General features: G+C 30.2%; 1 long non-coding RNA gene and 1 pseudogene across 1 annotated transcript; both read left to right on the top strand.

Moving 5' to 3' along the window:
• Positions 1-1962: 1962 nt before the first annotated feature.
• On the top strand, positions 1963-6158 carry LOC105108451 (protein NRT1/ PTR FAMILY 5.10-like; annotated as a pseudogene).
• Positions 6159-6354: 196 nt separating this feature from the next.
• LOC105108452 (uncharacterized) lies at positions 6355-9154 on the top strand. Its single transcript, XR_839067.1, has 3 exons — positions 6355-8563; positions 8640-8971; positions 9141-9154. It is a non-coding gene; the product is annotated as an uncharacterized LOC105108452 (long non-coding RNA).
• The last annotated feature ends 10702 nt before the right edge of the window (positions 9155-19856 follow it).

Here is a 19856-nt window from a genome sequence, read left to right as displayed (position 1 = left end):
TGCAGACCTCTCTGCAACTTCCACAACTGCATAAGCAGACTAGCTGGGTTAATTTACGTCAAACAAAATACCAAATATCTTTTGAGTGATGTCTAGTTTTGCTACCAATACATACCTATAATAAAAAGTGTAGATTTCCATCCTCCAGAATTGAATCTATAAACCGGACGGCCTTTGTAGTCAACAGAGTCCTCCTCAGGGTTGTCCAATAACAGCGGAGTTTCGATGGCCATATCTTTCTGCGAGCCCTAGCCACACCACTACTCTCGATGATCGATACAGTGTTTAAAATCCTATCTTATTGTCAGCAATTACTGATGGGCATGGGCTCACCATTTGAGTGCTCTTCTGCATCTTTTATTACAAAACTTTTGCAATGCTTTTGTTCGTACTTGGTGTCTTTTCCACTCACTGTATATTTTAAAGAATTATATAAATGATTGAAAAGATTCTTAGAAAAACAACAGGTAGCGAATGAATTTTTAAGGATTTAGATGATCGCTGAAGCTTTAAAAGTAAAATGATCTTTTTTTAAACAACACCTGGCGAAATTTTTTTAAAAGGTTTAGATGTTAAGCCATTTTCTTCATTTGACTCTTTAATATATCATTTTCCATTAGAGATGCTTTAAGATACAAAGTCAAGTGAAATTTAGATATGATAATCAGGTAAAAAAACCAATCATGACCAAATTATTTAGGCTATAATTAAAGAGAAGTGAAAAGGGCAGAGATGGGAATAAACTTTGCAGCATTATGCAAGTGACTTGTCAAGAGGGCGATTATAAAGGCTCACAGGGGCTCCATAACCTTTTTCCAAGTTTTCCTCTCTCATACCTGAATATTTGGCAATCTCACTTGCATCTTTCCTATAATTATTTTACAAGCACACCAAATATGATAAATTGAATAATCAATTTCAAGTTTTTAACTTGATTTTATATGTTATATACATATTAAATTATAAAATTATATTTATAAGTCAACTTATAATTTTGACAACGTTGATGTGGGGATAGGTTAAGCTTGTTTGAAAAAATAAATAATAGGTCAGGAACTCATTTATAGAACCCTAATAGGTTGGGGATTAATTTGTAATTATCTCCAACCAAACTGATTTCTTTTAAATTATGTTTGTTTACATTGCAAATTAATTCACATCATAATTTTACATGGATCGTTAAAAATTTATAGTTTTTTTAAAACCTCCCTAATGGGAACAAAGTTTAAAAGAAATTAGTTATTTTATAATATTTGTATTGTTTAATCCAACTCAATTCATCAAAATTAAATAATATTGATATTATAAATAATAATAAATTTTAAAATTTTAAAATAAATATTATTGATCGAGTGATAAGTCAAAAAATTTTAAAACCTAGTCAATTTATACTCATTTTATCTTATTTAATAGGTTATGGATTGATTATTTTTTTTTATTTTATTTAGAGATGTTTTGTGCTTTTTAATAGGTTTTTTTATTATATTTCTCTACCTAAATGGAAAAAAAACTTATTTCTTTACTAGAAAAAAGAAATTAAAACTAAATTTTAATTATGATAAAATATATAAAAATTAGAACTAAAATTAGAAGTAGAGAGAGTATTATGATACCATGTTGCATTTCAGCCTTTAAAAGTAAATTAATAATATAAACTCAACCCATAAATTATGCATTTCAGCCTTTAAAAGTAAATTAATAAAAATTAATAATATAAACTCATCCCATAAATTATTTTAATATCCATATATTCAATCCGATTGCATTAAAAAATTTAAATGGATTAAATTTCTATTTTATAAAATATTAGAAGTTGTGGTAAATACAATAATAATAATAAATAAATAAATAAATAAATAAAAGGTATTCTCGTTTATTTTATATTGCCCCTCGCAACATGGCCGAGGAGGGAGGCGGGGGACTGCAGCCATGAACACTAAGCACAGAGGATTGATTCCCTGTAATAATATTATATAGATAAGAGAGGCTGACAATCCAACTAACAAATAAAGCCAAACATATTTTTGCTGAACAAGACGGCAATTCTTTTTAAATGTTATCCTCCATATGTTAGCACTTAGCATGATTGGAACCAGATTCTGATTGCTGGTCATTTTACTTGTAATCAGTAGCTGTAGTAAAACTGAGATGTCCATTTCTAACCTCTCCAGTTCAGAGACACAAGAGGTCCGAACTCCACTCCTAAACGACACTGTTGATGACTGCGTTGATTATAAGGGTAACCCAGTTTGTAGATACAACTCTGGTGGGTGGAGGTCTGCATCTTTCATTATAGGTAACACAGCTGTTTCTTTTTCTAGATTTAATCCAGCCAAAGCCATTATTTTGTGTTTTAACTAGCTTGTTTGGTGTACAAGTGCAGGTGTGGAAGTTGCAGAGAGGTTTGCTTATTATGGGATCTCTTCCAACTTAATAACGTATTTAACCGGGCCGTTGGGTCAATCAACCGTTACTGCGGCTAAGAATGTGAACGTATGGTCAGGCACAGCGTCGTTGCTGCCCTTGTTCGGTGCATTTGTTGCTGATTCTTTTCTTGGAAGATGCAGGACTATTATTATTGCCTCACTTATCTACATTTTGGTGAAAACATCTCTCAAAAACTGATTTTATTTGTTAGAGAGTTTGATTTCTAGATGTTTATAATTGGTGGTCCTAAGGACCAATTGAGGTGTTGGCTTAGGTAGTATGAAAGTTTGTTCTCTGTGTCATCGTTGTAGGTTCCAATCTAGAAAGGGTGTGGGCAAAAAACTTCTCGTGAATACACCAATTTGAATATGGATGACATGCCAACAAAATTCACTTAGTTTCAATCTACGAAAGCTTGGCTAGGATACCAGATCTTTGGATTACAAATAAAGTAGGCCTGCAGTCTCATAAAAGCAAATAAAAAAGTTCTGATTTTTATTTATTATTTTATTCATCAATCCTAAGTTATTTTTATTTTTTATTTTATTTTATTTTTTAAGTATCATCAATCCTAAGTTGGCTGATGTATCTGCTCAGCTATTTTTCTTAGATTTAGCTGGGTTTTCTAAAAGGAAAATGTTCATCTATGATTGTTGAGTAACTCAAGTAAATATTCCAGTCCTCGAGAATCGAGATGAAAGTTGCCATCTACATTGGCTTCGAGTCACATCATTTTAGTGAACTATGGATGACACACACGCACACATGTAGTAAAGAATTGACAGCTGAAACAAAGTTGTGCATCGACAAAACAGCACTCCTTCCTGTAAATTTCTTGATCACCTGGCCCTTTTAACTATCTTGGGTTTATTTGAAGTACCAAGGTATTTGGAAATTGAAAACAGTTCTCAAAGCTTAATCTTTGCAAGAATCAACTGAACTATAGTCTATTCAGGAGGAATTGAGATAGTTGTGGCCAAAGTTCAGTAATTGCCTGCTATACTTCGTATTGGTTGCAGTTTCTTTCATTGAAACCAAACCTGACTTCACAGGTTGATAACATCCTCCTTTAGGTTTGCTTTCTTGATCTCTTTTTGGATTGTCTGGACGTAAATTAAGGATTTTAAACCTACCCTATTCAATAGTCAGCATGATTGTGTAGTGTCTTTAAGACACCAGATACTATATACTTATCCTTTCTTTACTGTTCTTGAGGAGTGGGTAAACAATTTGTTCGTGATTCCTGGAAATTAATAAACTTATGCTTTTCAGCTTTGGGTTTAAAGTTTCTGTCATATTTTGAATTTAATTGTAGGGACTTGGCTTGTTGACTCTATCAGCTATGCTTCCTACATCTGAGTGTCAAAGTGACAGTATGTCCTGTTCTTCTAATACACTGCAAGTGATTTTATTATTTATTGCTCTCTATCTAGTAGCACTTGGCCAAGGTGGGCACAAGCCTTGTGTCCAGGCTTTTGGAGCAATCAATATGATAGACAAGACACCAAAGAGTGCAAAGCCAAAAGCTCATTCTTCAATTGGTGGTATTTTTTTATGAGTTCAGGCATCTTAGTATCGCTACTGGTTTTAACATACATTCAAGACAATCTTAGTTGGAGTCTTGGATTTGGAATCCCATGCATTATGATGATCTGTGCACTGATCATCTTCTTACTGGGATCAAAGAAATATCGGTACAGTGTTAAAAGGGAAGGGAACAACGCACTTTTGAGAATTGCTCAGGTCTTTGTGGCAGCTTTCAGGAATTGGCGATTTACTGCTTCCTCAATAGCTTCTGAGGAAGAAGGTCGTGGAACTATACCTCACCAAAGTTATGAGCAGTTCAAGTAAGAATTTATCACGTCTTTGAGGTTAAAAATTTAACACAAATTGCATCTAGTTGACCTGGAGATTTTAATTGGATGGAAATTTTTAAGTAAGGTATTGTTTGAAAATACTTTATTTTGTGAGCTTTAACCAGTTAGGATCAATGCAAAGTCCATGATATCATATTGTGATAGCAATCTGAGCTCTGATATTCTATTTAACCATTTGTATGGATAACCAGTATAACACCATGATTCATTTTGGGGATCCAAAGCGCATTGTAGTAGGTGGAGATCCTGAAGCCTAGCCTCTGATAGCCCCTGGTGCTTAAGTGCACCTTGCACTTTTAACACTTTCCACAAAACAGTTAATTACCTCTGAAATGTCTCTGATTTATGTGCTATTAGCATCAGTAAATGGCTGTTTGTTATCCTTGGCAATTGTTTGAAGATATCAATTTTAGATTTTGTTAGGAGATGCACTTAAAGATATCAATTTTAGATTTTGTTAGGAGATACTCTTGGTTATTTGTTGATATGGGTCTAAGATGCTGTATTGTCTTAGTGTGCTTGTTGATTTGCATCAACCAGTGGAGATTGTAACACTGATGTACAGAAGGGAGTGATTTTACATCACCATATAGATTAAATTGTGATGCTCTATGATATTTTATCAAGTGGGAGATTACTTCTGCTCTCTGTAGTCTTGAATCAGTGAAGTTTTACTCAAAAGACCTTTCGCTTTGCCATGTCAAGCTTCTCTAAGATAAAAATTGATTCCAGGTTCTTAAACAATGCACTGCTTACAACAGATGGCTCAAAAGAAAATCAGAAGGTTTGTACCTTTCGTGATGTTGAAGAAGCTAAGGCAGTACTCAGGCTTATTCCAATATGGACTACATGCTTGGGATATGCTATTGTGTTTCCACAGTCCTCAACTTTCTTTGTCAAGCAAGCAGCAACCATGGATAGATCAATTTCACCAGGTTTCGAGATACCAGCAGCTTCACTGGAAAGCTTTAGCAGCATTTCCATGATCCTCTGTATTGCTATCTATGACCGTCTCTTTGTTCCTGTTGCAAGAGCTTTAACAAGGAAACCATCTGGCATTGCAATGCTTCAGAGAATTGGAACTGGAATGTTTTTATCTACTGTTTCGATAGCATTTGCTGCTCTAGTTGAGATGAAAAGGCTCGAAATCGCTCAAGAATCTGGTCTAGTCAATGAACCAAATGTGACTGTTCCAATGAGTGTTTGGTGGTTAGTTCCTTCATACGTCTTGTTCGGAGTTGCTGATGTTTTTACCATGGTTGGTCTGCAAGAACTTTTTTATGATCAGGTCCCTAGTGATTTAAAGAGTGTTGGTCTTTCACTATACCTCAGTATCTTTGGTGTAGGAAAATTTCTTAGCAGCTTTCTCATCTCTGTCATTGAGAAAGCGACTGGTGGCATTGGATGTTATAGCTGGTTCGACAATAATTTGAACCGGGCTCATCTTGATTATTTTTATTGGATACTTGCTGCGCTAAGTGTAGTGGAATTGATTATGTACATGTATTATACAAGATTTTACATTTATAGTAGGGATGAGAGAATCTAAGGCAATGTTTTTCTTGTTACCATCTCTCTGCAGTTACAATTGTTGCAAGCATGTAGCTTGTGGGGAGAGGAGTGGCACATATAAGGAACACAACACCCCGTTTGCTGCTAGTCTGCCCCTGCTGTAATTGGTCAAAATATTTGGTTATCCATTTTAGTTTCAGATGTAAATTGTCTCAGTAAATTTGTAATTGGTAACAATTTTCTGAATGTGTATTTTATATGGTGACTGATTGTCTGGCTTTTGTAATTTAGTTGCCTATAAATGTAGTTCTCAGCTTGCTGACATCCTGAGCTTTTGAGTTGTGAGATATTTGCATGCTCATGAGCTCATAAGTTGACTTCAGCAGGCGTTCTGTTTATTTCATGTTCTGCATCCATTCATTTGGGTCTGGAAGAATGATTTTCATAGCGACCAGTGCTGCTGAATGCAACAGCATATATATTATGCACCCATAGACCAGATTCTGCATCTACAAACATAAGACCAGGTTGATTGGTTCGGATTTGAGCTCAACCGCTTATGCAGCCTTGTCCAGTGTTAATAAGTTGCCTTGTGTGTCAAGAAAATGCGCTGCATGATGCGAAGCCACAGAAGATGATGTCTGATCTTGAAGACAGAATATGCTGCATTTGCTTTGGATCCTGCTGAAATACAAAGAAAGATGGAAGAGGTGAATATTGTTAGTGTGTTTCATTAAGAAATAGAGAAAATAAAAGCTATGTTGGGGCAGTGGGGGAGAAGAAGGGCTTGATCAGCGACGAAGAAAGGGAGAAAATATTTATGTTGACTTGGAAAAATAGTGGGCTGTCAGGATTATAGTGCAGAGAGGTTGAGGGATTCGCTCTCTTAGTTTGGTGAGGTTGGAGATGTTTGTCATAAAAAAGGTAAAGAAGAAAAGAGGTTAGGCACTTGTTGCGATGGCAACTAAAGATGCAGCTGTAAGTTCATTGTTCTAATCGAAGTATTTGCAGTTTTTACATGCATGCACTTTGGATTCTTGCAATTACTTATGTTGGGTTTTTTTTTTTTTTTTGGTTTTTGGACATTCTGCTGGTGCTATGGAAATGTGAATTGCAATCTTTTGAATCTCTTATAGTTTTTCCTTGTCAAAACGTTGAAGAACAAGGTTTCATACCTTGGAATCTGATGACCTCAGAAATTTTGCTCTGATTAATCATCAAGAACGTGAAGATTTCGTCTTAGGGAAGCTCCATAAGATTAGTTAGACCTTCATTTAATCCCTGTTCCTTAATACTTATTGGTCTGTAAAGACATTCTTAGATAACATGGATGAAGCTTCTATTTTTCTTGAATTATATGTTTTTGCTCATGTTTAGAATTTACGATCCATGACATACAGCGCAATGTGTTCAAATTCTTAGAGAACCTCACTCACTCGACTAGGACAGGACTGTCAATTGGAGTGCTCCTTGGGGTGACTGTTAGCCCTACCGTGGACTGTTTTTCCTTAATTCTGTGCCCGCAGCTTGCAAGGAAACTACTCAGTAGGTCCTTTATAAAATGAATGACCTTAATTTTGTTAGACATACTTGCACTTTCCATGTCTTACAAACTATGAGGAGCATGGATGTTTCATTTTTATGGAATAGATGACTATTTTACTGATATTATGAGTTTCTATAGGATATAAGAAAATGATACGATAATTTCCCTGTTGTTCTTTAATTCTTCTCATGCATTTGTTTCCTGGTTTGTGTTTCTGATTTTCATCTCCTCTTGTATGCAGTCTGCAGAAAACCAAAAAATGAAATGCACAAGTACTATTCAGGGTAAATACCAGAACTTTTCTATTTGTAGTTAATGGTTTTGAGCCAAGGGCATTGTCAGATCTAAATTTTCTTTGCAAGAATCTGTTCCTCGAGGCTTAAAAAAGAAACCAACAACTGCAATTTCAAATAAGTTATTCTTACTCTTCTCCACATCTGAATTATTACTATCCATGTTCTATTTGTATGAATGATTGAACTTTGTGAAAATGGGAAAGTTCCAGAAAGGCGTGGCAGACTGGCTTTATAGTTTGTTCTGTTTATTATACTCCCACGCGGCTCTGCCCAAGGGTATTATCTATAAAACATACTTTCAATTGATTGAAGAACTTGATGTATAGCTGTAAATTTCGCAGGTTATTTTGGTAGACTGGCATATCATTTCATTTTTTATTGTCTGCGATGCATTGTAGTAGTTTGCATCAGGCAACTCCATTTCTATTCTCTAAGGTGGGTTTGCAGTAGCAAGATATGAATTTACTATGCTAGTCTCTTCTCTTAGCTGTTTGCGTATGGTCTCGCATAAGTATTTTAAGAAAGCAATATGTTAGCCTTGTCATTCCCTTCTGCACTTGCATCCCTCACTGACACTCCAACCAAAGAATTTCATTTGCTGGTTTCTGTCTCATCTGGCATCATTATGCGCAAAAGGCCTTTCAATTCTCTCCTTGTTGTTTGTAACCATTTTTTATTTAATCTCCAATACTTGTCGTCTTTGTTTGGTCCTGTAGAATTAGTCATCAGGGTGCTGATTTTATGATCCAATGTGCAGAGATTAGTTGACAATAAAATTTGTAGAGAGCATGGCTGCATATAAAAACCAAAAGAAAGCAGCGATAAGACTCTCATAGGACTTGCTTTTGTTAACCTTTAGTGCTTCGAAGTCTCAGTGATGCGCAAAGAGTTGAATGAAATAGCTGGTAGAATTGCTTTCTACATCGATCCTTCTATTTTCTGCATAATTCAATCCTTGTCTAATGTTCAAGTTCTCTGCAGGCATAAACTTTGGTTGCCTTTATGGTACAGGGGTTCTCTACATTCCATGTTTTTCTTTTTCTGTTTCATCATTTTCTCTATACCACCCTGCTGTTATCGGGTCTTTCTGATGAGGATTCGTCAGCTGAATTAATTTTTAATTGAATCTGATGTAAGCCCTTTTAGCAATTAACATCTCATGTTCACATCATCGCATTTTGTTATGAACAGATCGTGAACAATATTTGGTTGCATGCCAAGCATGTTAGTTATCACTCTAGAAGTCTGTCCAAGTTCCATGAATGTGGCGGATGCATGGCTGATATCTATTTACACTAGCCTCTGAGGTGAAGGTTTTTTCCCTTCAAATCTCTAAATGATTTTGACTTTATGTTTGTAGATAGTTGAAATCAACAATTGTTCGTGTAAGGTAGTTGTATTGTTAGATTCAAACAGTGAATGTAATCCTGTCAGTTGATAGTATCAACTTCACAGGAAGAACACATTGTAGTAATTAGAAAGGGAAGTTCTGGTCTTATCTTGATTTCTTCACTTGTGTCCATCTTAGAACACTTGAATTTAATTGCTGTATCAGTGTTGGCTTTCCCGAATATCATACATGCAGCGAAGCAAGAATTATAAAATGAAATTATTTGGAAGTATTTATGATTTTATTAGATAAATTTAAAGTTTTTTTATAGATTTATTATCTAAAGAATGATCTTTTTAGACTTTGTATAATTTTTTAAATGTTGTATTATTAAAAACATAAATTATTAATTATCCGACTTCCAATATTAATAAACATAAATTATCAGTACACAAACTACCGGTGCAGCTTACTATTTATAAAAAAATCTAAAAAACCTTATAATATCTATATATTAATTTAAGATAATTTTAGAAATTAACTTAATTAAGTCCTTATTTAATTTTTCTAGGTCTATAAATATAACCCCTTATTAATTGTATTATATTTTTTAATTTCTAAATTATATTTTAATCAAGTCATACTTAATTAAATTATCACAATTTAATTTCTAACTAATAGTTCTTAATTTGTATGATTTATTAGATTCATAATATGTTGGTCCAAGTATGGATTATAATTATAATTAAATAATTTAATTTATTAACAATTAAATAATTGATTAATTTATATTTGAAAATCAAGTATATTGTGTCATGATCCCCTAAATATTAAAAAAGTCATTAGTGATTTCACTTAACCTTTCAGTTACCGATTTCTCAATCTAATTAATATTATTTTATCAATAATATCTTGATTTAATATTAAAGTATGAAATATATTTGTCATGTCAAATCATGTTTGTTCTCTACATAATAATAATCATTGATTATTTAAATAAGATTTAAAACTCTTTTTAAATCTCATTTTATCTTTTCAATGTAATTAATATTATTTCATCAATGATATCTTGATTTACTATTAAAGTATGAAATATATTTGTCATGTCAAATCATGTTTGTTCTCTACATAAAATCATTGATTGTTTGAATAAGGTTTGAAACTCTTTTTAAATCTCATTTTATCTTAGTTAAGAATTTATCAGTGAATATTATTTGAGAATAAATAAAATATTTTTCTTAATTCACCTAGAGTAATAAATTCTCTCTTGATCATTAAAGTTTATTTATATAGTTCATGTTATACTCAAATTATGTCATTTGATTATCTTGATTAAGATAACATGTAATAAGATTAAAATATAATATTTTCTATATAAAATAACTTAGTGATCTCAAGTTCAAGTATCATTTATATAACCGTCGCGTGTCATAGATATAAATGATCTCTTCATATAAAATTCTCATGTGGATCAGTTTAGTGTATATATTTTATGACAAGTATCTATATATTAATTCTAAGTATCCTTTATATTTCAGTTTATGAAAACAATTATTTCTTTTCATAAAAAAAAGATTGTCTTTAATGAATATCCAGTATTAAAAGAAGCATCGACCAATAATATTTCAGGAACAATACTTAGTGTAATATAAATCTCATAATTATAATAATTTTATAATTTTTATTGAAAAATATTTTTGTCTCATAAGTTTTATATTCACCGTAGATTTATTAATTTAATATTATATAAATATTAAAGATAAATTAAATTAACAATTACTGTGTATATTTATATAAATATAGCAATGGCATGTAAAACCAACTAATTGAATATGTATTAAACATAATTGAATATATAATATACTAAAATAACAGTTAGCATGAGACAACCGGACAAACATCTTCTCAGTTGTTTATGTAAAGATTTTAATCAATTGTTAAAATGAGGATGGTACAAAGATTTAGATTTTACTATTCTTACTTCCCCATTTGTTAATTCACGTGGATGTTGGCTTAGGAGGAGAAACTTCGAAGGCAATATCCCAACTTCCAAAATCTCAAAACTCATAAAATAGTTATCTTCAACAATGAGATGCATATTAAGTAAGATGCTGGAATCTATAGATGCATAAAATCTATAAGTGATTGCAGTATTAGTGTGAAAAAAATCTGCTACTAATTTATAGCATTAAATCTACAATCATGCTTGTAAATTAATACAAATATTATGTCTAAAAATATTTTGGATACTCTACTAATTTAGATTGATATAGATCTATTTTGATATAAGTTTTTTGAGATTTAAAAGAGGGTTGTTCATTACAATTTGAGATACCAACATTAGAAGGAGAATGTCTTTTACTAGTTGATGTTTGTTTATTTGGTTTAAAAAATGAAAATATAGTTTTTTCTTTTTTGCTTCCTTGATTTTTCATTACAATTTATATCTTATTCAAGCAAAATGGATTAGAAAAATCAGGTGTAAGATGTAAAGATATAATGCCATAATAAAATATTACATGTAGAATACAAAGTATAAACTAGTGATGCAAACTACTCAGAAATTTGAAGAACTTAAAAAATAACCATTAAATTATGAATACTAAACTACTAATGTGCTAGCATACATTAATTCTTAGGGTATAGTTTACTGTTTACTTTACTAATAATTTACTGTAATTAATATAAAATATTAAATTTAAAATAAAAAGTTGGGCTTGTAAATTTTTACTTGATGATTTTATATTTATACGATTTTCTGTTTGTATTTTTTAAAAAAAATTTAAGTTAAAATTATATATTATTGAGAAGAAAAATAACGGATGGCTGGTGTTGCAAGGAAAAAGGAGACACTAGGTTTTCTTTGTAAATATAGGGAAAGTATGTAATGAAAATTGATAAAAATTTAAATATTTATTTAATATTATATTGCTTAGAAAGTTCTTTTTTGTCCAAAATATCTAAGAGCAGTTTTGACCTTTGATTATTAATACAAGACTTGATAGTGTCTTCGTGACCTAAGACCATCTTTGTTTTTTTTTAAAACAATTTTAGAAATTTATTTTTTAAATTTTATTGTATTTGTTTATAATTAGAAATGTCGGTCAACGAAAAACATTTTTCGGTCAACAAAAAACACTTTTTGGTTAACAGAAAACACTTTCTGGTCAACAAAAATATTTTTTAGTCAAAACAAAATTTAGCTTGGTTTTCAGGAAAGTATTTTCCTTTTTAGTTGTGTTTGTTTTTCAAAAAGTGGTTTCCGAAAAAACACTTTCCAAACTTTCTTGTGTTTGTTTTTCAGAAAGTGGTTTCTGAAAAATCACTTTCCAAATTTTTTTGTGTTTATTTGTTGTTAGGAAAGTTAGTAAATGAAAAACACTTTTCAGTCAAAGAAAAAAAGAAAAATTTGGCTTGATTTTCAGGAAAGTGTTTTCCTGAAAAATTTGGGAATAAAACACTTTCCGAAAATTATGAAAAATTTAGAAATGTCATTATTTGTTGATTATATCAAATTTGATTCTCAAACTTTTGATTGCTATATATATTTTGTTTTGAATATTTATTTTTCAATTTCATTTCTTAAAATTTAATTTTTATATTAACTTTGGTCCTTATTTTTATAATTATTATTTGCTTTTCTCCTATTATTTTTTTATTGAAATTTTTTCTATCAAATTTGATTCTCATTCTTTTGATTGTTATTTATTTTATTTGAAATACTTTATGAAATGTTAATTATTATTATTTTAATTTCTTCATCTTTTTTTTAGATTTAATTTTTATTATTTTTATTATTATTTATTTTATTTGAGATAATTTATGAAAAAAAATTCAATTTTATTATTATTCAACTTTTTAATTTGTAAGATTTATTTCTTATTATTTTACTAAATTTGAAAAAAATAAAATATTAATAAATTATTTTTCAGTTCATTTTTTATAACATAATCAAATAATGGAAAGTGTTTTCCAGTTCATTTTGCATAATACTACCAAATATCAAAAAATACTTTACTTTTTAGGAATTTTTTTTTTTTAAAATTCACTTTCCTGTAATTTATTTTTCTTGAAATACTTTCTAAAAAGAAATAACTTTTCTAAAATGATTTATCAAAAATTTTTAACTTGGATTATAGCCTTCCCCAGCCTTGTAAAAGGCTCCGCTTAGTTCAGTAGCGTCACATACTCTGCACTATGAGCATTAATCACCCCATTGCTAACAGAGAATATATTTCATTTCAGCAACAGAAAATCTTCTTCATTATCAAACCTTATTAGCGTTCTCTCCAGCAGTCCTTCTGCACCGTGTGCAGCAATAGTAGCAGCAGCGTTGCAGTCTCCCAAAACCGATGTAGCAAAGTTCATAAGACATGTAGTTTTTGTTTTCGAAAGTAGTCATGACACCATTTAATTGTTCTTGTTTGGTAAAGAAATAATATAATGGAAAAAGTCTGCACATGTTTCAAGTATTATAGAAAAAATAGAGAGAGGTGATGGTATAATTTTTGGTTTGATCTTAAAAAGGTGAGGGCTTCCTTGTTTCTTTGTTTATGGATTTGGATTTTCAATATCTTTTGCTTTGAAAGGAAGGTAGGGCCATTTGATTTTTAGCCCATTTCGGTCAAGTTTGTTTTTATGTTAAAGAACCTGTTTGTGGGGCTTAGGTTAGGCCTACAAGAAGCTTAAAGCCATGTTCGGCTTGACAGGAATTTATCAAAGAAAAACGCAATTTTTAAGGAGTTTGTATGGTCCAACAAAATTCTCAAGGCTTGTATTTCTAATTTTTTATATCATAGTCTAATTTTAATAAATTTTAAAAATTTTAAAAAATTATTTTACAATTAATTGAGTTCCCAACCTTTTTTTTACCCTTCTATATTTAATATTTAGAATTGTGACCTGCACATGAGATATTTTTCCAATATTAAACAAATCAGTGTCCTTCTATAAAAACAATAAAAAAAAAATTTAAAAAAATATATTTAAATATTTTTATTATATATAGCAAGTCTCTTAAATAAAATTTATATTTTCATAAAAAATAAATAAATACATGACATGATTGAACATCTTTAAATATTAAAAAAACAACAAAATTAGTTTTTATTTTTCATGTATATTGGATTTAATAACTAATTTATTTAAAGTCATAAAAACTTAATCAATTATATTATCCGTATGACACGGCTAAAAGATTGATGTCTTCTCTCAAATATAAGAGTATCGAAGTAATAAATAACTCAGCAAGACTATGATTGAATTACAAGGAGATTAACTATATAAATTATAAATAACAACAATAACAACAACAATAGTAGTAGTAGTAGTAGTAGCAGTAATAATAATAATAATAAGTTAAAGAGAACTTTGAGATTGTAAGATTAATGTGAGAATTAAACAATGATAAAAAAAAAAAATCAATGTTAGAGGATCCAATAATGGTATATCAAACAATTTCATTTTAGACCGAACCAGCATTACTTCTCTAAGGTTCACCCTCTTTTTATCTTCTCAATTTCAGTAGTTGAACTCATCAATCAATCATTTGATTTATGTGATAGGCCTGTATTTAAGATGAACATTTATCATAAATTAAAGGTATCTTATAGTATCAAACTTGTTATTATAAAACATGTTTTAGTTAAAGATTTATTGATACTTCAAGTACAAAATGCTAAAATAAAACCTTAATAAAAATATACTTTTAAGTACTAATCACCAGACTCTGAGACTAGTTATAGTTCATAATGACCAAAATACCAAGTAGCAACTCATATTTCTTATTTTTACTAATAAATGACAAGAATTCCTTGTCTTTTCCATACTTTTCATCATCATAAAGATTTTAATTTAAAAATATAATTATCATAACATTGCACATATCCAGCAACTTTGTCACCAATAAAACCATGTATAATGTTATTCTGCCTATCTATCCATTCTTCATTATAATTGTAACCATGACCGGTTTTACTTAAGCACCAATAGTTTATCTACTCGAGGCTTATGGAATGAGGTTGGAGTAGAATTGGAAGGCCATTTACTGGCATGGAAAATGAAATTTTCAAAACCTTTTCTTCTAGAATAATTTTCTCCCATTTAAATTTTATTACCATATTGTGCATGCAAACAAGAATCTCCAACTGAGCACTCTCTTTTCCTGCACACATGCGAGGGCCTCCTCCAAAAGGAACGAAAATGTAAGGTGTAGGGTTGCTTTCTTTGAATCTTAAAGGATCGAATCTCTCTGGATTTGGAAAATATTTGGGATTTTTATACGTAGAATGCACACTCCAATGAAGCTGTAGGTTGACGGATACAAAAATATTAAACTTCATTAATTACAATAAAGCTACTATGCAATTTGGATGGGCATTACACAACTACTTTTTCTTCACTACTGAGCCACAAGCTCTAGCTTGACAGGAGGTTGTATTCTTCTTTCGATGAGCAATATCAAGAATTTTCATCATTTCAATTTTTAATAACCAAAAGGGATCATCTCTAGTTATAGTAAGCAAAATATTCATTAGGAACTAGTTTTCAAGCAATTGACATTAACTAATACTCACCTTTCATCCTTTTAGAAGGATAAAACCAACATAAAAGAAATCAATCATGGTCTCTCTGAAAGCTCTTTGAGCAGGTGAAGAAAACCCCATCGTTTTACAAACCACACACTATGAATACTTCATCTTTTGGACATTATTCCAATTCAATAACTCTCTTGCAGATTTAACCATTGCAATCTCTATTTGTTCTGTAAAGCAAACACCATTGAGTTATATTCAATTATACTTTAGAGCAGTTATATTGATTCTCCTTCATATGCTGAAAAAACTTATATCTAAAGAACAAATATTATCATCAACTTTCAAACTAACAAAATGAAAAGACTTGTATCTCGGAATTAATGCCAAGAACAAGGCATTAGACATCCTAGATAAATTACTGTGGTGAATGATAGTGAAAACATTCAACAACAATAATAGGATGGAGAGAAATATCATACCCTTCAAGACCTTTTGATAGATATAGGGGTGTTAGGCAAGATAGTCATCTCCTTATGATTTATAGTTTTCTCATTATCATCTAATGTAATTAGCATATGAGTTAATAAATCAATAGCTCCTGCGTCATCTTTTTTATTTGATATCAACTCTTCTTCCCTCTATTTCATAATTGCTAACAACTCTTCACAAATCATTTTGCCTCCTTTGATTGCCCTGTTATAAGTTGTACTAGGAAAATTTATAGGAACTGAAACTTATCATCTATAACTAAAGCGAACTAATTTGCAAGTTTAGTTACATGGTCGGAATCCTAATTCTCATAAACAACCTACTAGTGCAAATATGTACTTTTTAGACAGTGGAAACACTCTAACTTATTTGTGTGGACACTAGTCTACCTCCAAGTGCTTCCTAGCCATGGAATCCATAATAGGAATGTAATGCTGCAAAGCTTCTGGCTTGAGAAATTCAGGCAGAAATCTGCACAACTCAGCAATCTCTTCTATGGAAGAGTTATCAACATGCTTAGGAAAATAGATGATTTTTTTTATTGTACATGGCCACCAGGTGGTGATATACTTGTTTTCGTTTAGGAACATAAATTTGTTCCCTAGATCACTATAGAACACAACATATTATCCCAAAAAGGGAAGTTTAAAAAACCTCTATTGAATACTTTTTCATTATATCATTTAAGAACTTTTCAGGAGTTCCTTATTTTCCTACCATCATAAATCCCTATTCTTCCCCAATGATTAGCCATCTTGTTCTTTCATGAGGAAACTTGATGTTGGAGGACTGTTTCTTGCAGACTAGAAAGATGAGAGAAAGGGATATGGAAAAGGCAATAAGGTGGATGAAATATGGAAAGAAGAGATCACCCATGTCTCAACATATCGCTAAACATCCTTTAGGCATCAATATGCTTTGTAATCATCTTCTTTTCGATAAATCTAAATGCCATTACAAGTGCAATAATTATTTTCTACAATGCTTCAACATCAACTCAAGATTACTAAAACAAAAGCATTTTCTTGCCTTGTTATTTCAAATGAAATGATTATAATATAATATAATATCAGAACCTAGAGAAACAAAAAACAAGTTGCATCAACTACCTAATGTTTTTTATGAAACCACCTTGGTAGAGCCAGTGAAGAAAAAAATGAACATTCATAAGCATGAAGAAAATCAAATCCTCCTCTATTTATGGAGTAACTAAAATCAGTGAAAGTTGAAAGTTCTTGAAGTAATTTTCTGATTTATAAAATTGAATTTCATAACACGGTTTGGAATTTGACATTTGTCTTTCTTCAATATATTATTGAGGATGGATAGAAAGGCATGGAGTTAGAATTTAACACCAATGTCATGCACCAAGAGGTACAGTAGATAAGATATTTAATAATTATTTTATGACTTGTGATGTCAATGTTTTTGACACACCTAAACAATACCTTCAAGCTATGAGTAAACTATAATTTAACCATATAATTATTTGAAATTACAATAAAAAAATTTAATTTCATAAATAATTAATTATTTCCTTTATCAATGTTTATGGTCTTTAATTGAATATTACTTTGTTCCAATAATTTTATTTTCATTTCTCATCAATTTTTCAATATTTTCTATTTTTTTCTTCTATTTGTTAAAAAAATATTGCATAAATTAGAGGGAACCTTGAAACAGACAAACAAAAATGATTAAGTTACAAATAGATTTAGTAACATAGAGACCAATTAATTAATTTTTGAAATTAGATGAACTATTTAATTTGTCTCTCTTTAAATGATGGAACTACTTTTTAATTTACTCCCAAGCTTAGTTAACATATTTTTGTAACAATTTTGATTTCTTAATAGAGCCTTTTGCTAGAATGCTTACAAAATAATATCACCTTTTATTCTTACAAAATAATATCACTTTTTAAGGGGGAAAATACAACTTGAATGGAATCAATAATCATACATAGATTAGAAGACTTTATAGTGAATTTTTGAAATTAAAAAGATAAAATCAATAAACAAAATTATTTTGTAAAAATTATTATTAGATAATTTTTTTAAGGTTTTATCCTTTACAATAATTACAATAAAATGGTATATTAAAATTATTGTAAAAGATCTCTTTGTAATAAAAACTTATTAAACGATACCATTTTATTACATATGTAGGAATAAAAAAAATCATACTTACCCCTTATTCTCTTATAAAAAAAAATTGATTTTCTTTATCATTAGGATAATGCCCTTCAAGTCAGGCTATTATTGTCTTATATTTTCTTTTCTTCGCCCTTAAGTAGTTGATTCACTCTAGTAACCTTATATCTATTTTAACTAAATACAAATAATAAACATACATACAATAACATAGTTACAGTTTAGTGAAATAGCTTAGCTCAATAGTAACTCGTACTTTATGAGGTATTTAGTAGTTATTTTGTAGCTTCTAAATTCTTAGGCTTTCTAAACAATGTGTTCTCAATCACCAAATCTGTATTCATAACCTTAAAAGCATGAATATCTCCATTTGTTTTTCCTCTTAACTTTTATGTAGAATACTAGCATATTTTTCATCATAGACAAAATCTCTTTCATTTTTACAATTATTAACCTTTCATTTACTATATATTTGAGCCTTTGATACAAAGATGATTATATTACTCCCAAAGCATATATCTAGAGTCATCCTAACAATATATTATAGAAAGGTTGAATATAAATTACTTATAGAGTGACCTAAAATTATTATGGCTCAATGACAAAGTATACATCGATGTTACCAATCACTGGTCTTGATGAACCATTACAAGACAATATCATTATGTTACTTAGATCTATATGGGATACATCAACTGTTAAACAATCTAAGATGTTTCTTGGAAGCGTATTAGAGGCGGACCATTATCTATTAATACTTTGGATACGACATGATCTTTATATTTGATCATGATATGCAATAATTTATTGTACCAAATGCATTTCAAACCTAATTCATCTTTATAAAATATAGGTAATTGGTGGCTTGGATTCTTTTCATTAAATACTTCATGCAATTATATGATATCTTGATTAACATATGTTATATTAAGAACCTCTTAGAGATCCAATTGATAAAATTTCAAACTCAAGATAAGAGAGAGTATGGATATCCATACAAGGTTTTTTTTAGTCAATCACCCATGTTGTAGCCATTATGTTTCATCATTTTAAGAAACTTAGTGGCTTCCTTATTATATATTACCTTATAGACTTTATTAAATTGTATAAGCACTTTCACTACCCTTTTTTATTTTTACTTTCTTTTGCCACTTTGCCATTTTTAAAGTAAAACATCTTTCATTCTTGTCAAACCCTCAACTTTAGTATATATGATCTATATGATAAGGTTTGACTCCTTATTATCAGAGATGTATTCATAATTATATAAAAACACATTGATAGTTACTAGTGATCATATAAGTTAAGCTAAATAAAATCATTCTTTAAAGACCATTTTATATTAATTGGTACCTACATACCTTTATTTTTTTTTAATATTTACTCATTGAAAGGATAACATCCCTATCTTATCATTAATCATAGTATTCTTAAATCATAATATACCTATGATAATCATGGTCATAACTCTATAATAGAATTCATTATAGTTATTGATATCGTGTCGTGACTCATGATGAATTTATAGTACTCATTGACATGACTAAAAGATTGATGTCTTCTCCCAAGTGCAGGAGTGTCGAAGTAATAAATAACCCGGCAAGACCGGGCTCGAACCACAGAGAGGTTAATTATACAAATTATAAACAACAATTATAAAACAACAATAACAACAACAACAATAGTAATA

The sequence above is a fragment of the Populus euphratica genome, unplaced genomic scaffold, assembly GCF_000495115.2.
Source record: "Populus euphratica unplaced genomic scaffold, PopEup_1.0 scaffold312.1, whole genome shotgun sequence".
NCBI classification, from domain to species: Eukaryota; Viridiplantae; Streptophyta; class Magnoliopsida; order Malpighiales; family Salicaceae; genus Populus; species Populus euphratica.
The sequence above is the reverse complement of the archived record's forward strand: the minus strand, read 5'-3'. Positions and strand labels throughout refer to the sequence as shown.